The 5,560-nt window shown below is 45.1% G+C and overlaps 1 long non-coding RNA gene across 1 annotated transcript in view; it reads left to right on the top strand.

The window, feature by feature from the left end:
* Positions 1-517: 517 nt before the first annotated feature.
* LOC103916461 overlaps positions 518-5,560 on the top strand; it is a 21,756-nt gene continuing 16,713 nt past the window's right edge. Inside the window, exon 1 of the long non-coding RNA XR_663582.1 lies at positions 518-610. This is a non-coding gene — a long non-coding RNA (uncharacterized LOC103916461). The remainder of the gene's footprint in view (positions 611-5,560) is intronic.

Below are 5,560 nucleotides of genomic sequence, written 5' to 3'. Positions count from 1 at the left end.
TACACACAATCGGAAATGCTTAGAAGATTCTTCGTAATACTGTGGAGGAGGAAGGAAAAGAAGAAAGAAGTGGAAATAGCTGACAGAAATGAAATAGAAATAGAACGATCCTTTGCTTTCTGTGTTTGGAGGGCAAGACCAGACAGGCCAGAAGTGAGCAAGCTTGCTGATGACAGAGAGGGGGAAACAGGAGAGGTAAATTGTATTTATATAGGTGCCAATCAATTTGGACAGACGTTCAGCAGCCCTGACACTGAGACAAATCAAAGCCTGCAGGGGAACTTATTTTCTTTTTAATCACTGAATAACCAGAATAAAAACCAATATGGTCTGGAAATAATTGGAAAGATAGTATTTCCTGGTCCCCGTGGGAATCTGAGCTGGGATACTCTGTGCCAGTTGCTGTCAGCAGCATCTATTCTGAGAAGACCCCAAGTACCAGGTTACAGCAGCCCGGGCGGGGAGCGCATGGGCTCAAAGAGCAGCTGTGCCTACTTGTCCAAATCAGCCTGTTACAGGCATCCTCGCTCCCTTCCTTAGGCTGCAGGTGAAAAAGGAGAAACCTAAGTTTCTGCCAGAAAGCAGAACAACTTCAACTTGCGGAATTGAGGTATGGACTTTTTCCTGCACCGCTGTTCGTTGCATTGGCTTTGTTTTGAAGTGTTTGACATATTTCTCTGTGTAAAGGTTTAGGGAAGAAATACTCTTCCTCTGCAGCAGGTCGGAGGGTAACAGAGGACAGTGGAGGAGACCATCCCCTGGCTCATGGGGACAGCAGAGTCCTGCAGAGTCCCTGGGCCTCGGGAGGCTGCACGAGGCTCCCTGACTTGCCCTGCTTCCCATTCCTCTTTGGAAGGGCTCCAGCTGTCCTTTCATTTTTTCTGCTGAAACAATTTTTTCAAAAGCCATATTTTTGCACTTTTTTGTTATTTCAGAAGATGCTAAGTTTTCATCAGAAAACTGAACTTTGAAAAGATTTTGGTCAATGACTTTTTAACAACAATCAGGTTAAATGAGGTATTTTCTATAGGTACCTGGGCAAGCAGCAACACTGAACATGTTCATCTCATGAAAGAGAAGTGCCCCAAGTTGACGGCTCTCTGTGTGACATCTTTGCTCTTTGTTCTCCCTGTCCTCCTCGGCTCCTGCTGCATTTTAGAGCTTGGAGGGCTGCGTCCCGCATGGTGGTGGGACCAGGGGAGGGGCTGTCGGGGAGAGGAGAAGGCAGGAGGCCAGAGTATTGAAGAGGCTGTGAAGTCAGCTCAGATGAGCCACAGGAGCTAGAAAAATGGGCCGGCAGGTGACCTGTTGCCCTGCCGGCAGACTTCTCCTAGGCAATGCTCCTGCCAAGGTTTGCCGGCCTTCGTCTGCTGCTTGTCCCGCAGGCAGGGTCCTGGTGTCCCCAGGGGAGAGCCTGTCCATGACACATCGCTTCCCATCACCTTCTGCTCTGGAAACCTGCATGATGGCCAACGGTCACCCATGGTGTAGCACCCGCGGAGACGTAGCAAGCCAGAGATGCAGGCCTGCCAGTGCCTCAAGTAGCTTTGAAATGTTCATACTGTGTGTTGTCTTAAAATCCAGCCTGCCTTGTGCTGCCATTTGGTGTTGGGAGGCATGGGGCTTCCCCAGGGCAGTGGCGGGGACAAACGTCTTTCAGCAAGCTGCTGGGGCTCTTGGATATTATGGAAATGTAGCTATATGGGCAGGAGGGTGATAACCCTGCTGCCGTATGGCCTTCCTGGGCATGTCTCTGCTGCTGGAAGAGGAGCCCCAGGGACCAGGCATGGCTCCTCCTCTGTTTACCAACGTGGACATGGTCCCCAGGCCACCTCTCCTGAGTATCCTGCTTTAAAGAAAGAGAAGACAAATTCCTGAGTAGAACTCTTCAAATGAGCGAAACGTGGGCCCCTTTCTCCCCTTACGGCTTGGCGAGCAGTCGGGTGGTTTTTCCCCACAGTCAGGCCTGTCTGTGAGTTTCTGCAGCACGTGGCCAGGTCTTGAGCCACCATTAGTCATGATGACGCAGCTTTTGTTCCAGAGGAGACAGGGATTTTGAGGGGATTTTGGACACATGTCTGGAAGGCAGCATTAGGGAATAATTGCCGCATGCAGAGTGCTACTTCTGGAAACCTTCCCTTCTCAGCAATCATGTTCTTCAATCTTCCTTGATTTAGTGATGCAAAACTCCCATTTCCTTCTTTATTCTGACTTGTGCATGGTGTTTTATTTCCATTTCTGCTTTCAGCCTCTTCTATGACATTGGACAAAGCTGTTCAGTGTCTTTCTTTTGTTTCCTCTTTCATTCAGTGTCCATCATGTCCTGTCTGGCCCTGTTCATTCAAAAGGATACTTTATTTTAACTGTAAGCGCATGGGTTTTGGATCAGATAATGAGAGTTTTTTTGGATTAAAAATGATCTTTTGTTATGCAGTTGTACAACAGAAGAAGGTTCTGCTGTCAGGAAATCACAGAGTAATGTAGTTTGGAAGGGACTCTGGGAGGCCATCTGGCCCAGCTCCCTGCCCAGATCTGGTCATTTGATGGCCGTGAGATTTTGCCAATGGTAACAAAAGAGTCTCTTAGTTTCTGGTTAGATTTTTCCATGCTTTTTTCTCCTTTACTTTATGCCAGTGATAACTACAGGTAGAAATAGATATTTCTGAGAGTGGGAGAAGAATCGTAGTGCAAGTAATGGTGTAGTCAAAGTTAAACACAGTTAATAAGAGATGACCTGTTTTTAATATGGGCTATACAGAATTCATCCACTTGTCACTGCCTGGCCTGAGAGAGATTTCTCCTGCTTTTTGTTCATTGCCAACCCACTAGTGACTGGTGCATTGAAAATGCATCATCCAGGATGTCAGAAGACCAAGATGTGCCCAAAATGGAAATTTCTTCTAATATTGGTAAAGGATTACCAGACACAGCTCAAAGGTTAGTACTGTATAATTACACCAACATGGGAAATGCACTTTACCAGCCAGGAAAAAGCCCAAAAGGATGTCATATTGCCCAATTCCCTCCCCACCCACCGCCGTTCCAATCCCATAACAGCTGAATTTACAGCAAAGGGAACCAGCAATGAAACAGCCTAATAGATCTGAGGTCCCATTTGTCATCACAGGACGTTAGTGCCTCCAGACCTGGCTCTCAGCAGGTACAATTTGGGAGGGCTCTGCCTGGGAGTTTTGACATAGTTGTGCTAGTTCATGCCAGCTGAGGACTTGCACTGAACTCTCCGTGTCTGAGCACAGGAGCCAGATTGATGCTGGTTATCTTCATGAGGAAAAGATTTAGAAATCTGCAGCCTGATTGCCCTTGTTTTCAGTAAATCAGGACTACTGAAATCAGTTGGATTCTCATCTCATGTAAATGCAATTCACCCCACTAGATGTTAACTTTAGTAGCATTTCAACAGGGCTGTACCTGGTGCAAGAGCATGATTCAGCCTATTGAATCTACAGATCTGTACTATAGAGGCTGGGGGAGAGAACAGCCCATTTTCAAAAGAAAAAACCCCTATCTATATAAATCAATAAATCCTCAGGGAAAAAAGCTGGTTTGAGACTGTGTTTCTCTAAGGCACTAGCTTGTCCTTGGCACTACTGTTTTAAGCATGAGATTTCAAAATCATAAACATTTAGACTAAGACCATAAAATTTTAAGTAGGTATACAGCAAACAGTGTAATTGTGAAGACAGATCGTTCTCCTAGTAAATAAGAAAGTATTTATAAACTTGTGTTCACAACTATACATACATTTTGAGAACATAATTCTTCTTGTATTTGGAATATTACTTCATCATGAGGGAACTGGAAAACTTTGTTCAGCTTCACAGAGCTGCAATATTTTTATATAAGAAACCTGTTCAGTTCATCAAGCTACTAAAACTTCTGCTTAAATCCTGTTTACTTTAAGCTTTGATTTCATTCTTGCTTTTTCTAGTTAAGCATAGGCTTAACAGCTTTTCTAGATCAATGCCCAGGATAGCAGGTGACAATTCCAGCTATCAATGAGACTTAAGTCAAAAGACTACTTCTTTGGTTTTCTTGTTACCCCTAAACCTGTTTTGCCCAGCTCCAGGTGTGCATTTCTTTAATGGACCACTGGTGAGTTGCTTATAGCCTTGGCGGTCTCCAGTGCCAACGTGTGTCCCTTCTCCAATCACCCCCGCCTACCGACACCACATCCCGTGTCCCCATTCTCAAGGCCTCTGCTATCATACCAGGCTTGTTTTCCTGTACAATGCATCACTATCCTGGGGTCATAAATATTTCATTTAGTACAGAATAAGTATCGTCTATATAAAAAATTATGTTTTTACCACATTATTATTACAAAGAAAAAAATCAGGCAATAACTACCATGGTCACTAGAAAAACTGCTGTTACAGCTGAACAAGCTAAAGCAAAACTTTAGGCAAGCCAAGACATGTTTGAGCAAAGCCTGGCAAGTCATGAGGCCTTGCAGAGATAGGATGAAGCCCGTGGCCTTTTACTAGGAATGGCAATGCTGAATTTAGTGGGATACAGGGCAACAGCAAAATGAAAGCATTAAATAGGCTTGGTGCTCAGACTGACTATTGAGAAACAGCACTAATGACCTCTTGTTATCCTGATAATTCTTTCAGGAGACCCTATTTTAGGATATGAAGCACTGTATCAAATATTCCCTTGGTGACACCATGTTGACTACTCTTGACGATATTCTTGTTCTTAATATGCCTGGAAATGTTTTCCAGGATTGGCTGCTCCACCACCTTTCTAGGGATTGAGGTGATGCTGACTGGCCTGTAGTTCCCTGGCTCCTCCCTCTCGCCCTTCCTGAAAATAGGAGTGACATTTGCTTTTCTTCCAGTTGCCATGATTGATCAAAGATTATCTGGTGGCCTTGCAATGACATCTGCCAGCTCCCTCAGCACTTGTGGGTGCATGCCATCAGGGCCCATGGACTTACGTACGTCCAGATTGCTTAAGTATTCCCTGACCTGATCCTCTTCCACCAAGGGTACATCTTCCTTGCTGCAGACTTTCCCCTTGGTCTCTAAGACCATGTTTCCTGAAGGCTGATCTTGCTAGTAAAGACTGAGGCAAAGAAGGCATTCAGCACTTCAGACTTTTCCATGTCCTGTGTAACCAGGTCCTCCACCTTATTGAACAACGAGCCCACATTTTCCCTAGTCTTCCTTTTGTTTCCTATGCACTTATAGAAGCCCTTCTCGTTGTCTTTGACATTCCTGGCCAGATTCAATTCCAGCTGGGCTTTGGCTTTCCTAACTTCATTCCTGGATGCTCAGACAATATGTTAGGTTACCTGTCTGTCGTGGTTTGACCCGGCAGGTAGCTAAACACCGCACAGCCGTTCACTCACTCCCCACCCTGCAGTAGGATGGGGGAGAGAATTGGGGGGGGAGGGGGGAGAAAGTAAGATTTGTGGGTTGAGATAAAGACAGTTTAATAGGACAGAAAAGGAAGGGAAAATAATAATAATAATAATAATAATAGGAAAACAATATACAAAGCAAGTGATGCACGATGCAATTGCTCACCACCCACC

This window comes from Pygoscelis adeliae, unplaced genomic scaffold (assembly GCF_000699105.1).
Source record: "Pygoscelis adeliae isolate BGI_AS28 unplaced genomic scaffold, ASM69910v1 Scaffold84, whole genome shotgun sequence".
NCBI lineage: Eukaryota > Metazoa > Chordata > Aves > Sphenisciformes > Spheniscidae > Pygoscelis > Pygoscelis adeliae.
The sequence above is the reverse complement of the archived record's forward strand: the minus strand, read 5'-3'. Positions and strand labels throughout refer to the sequence as shown.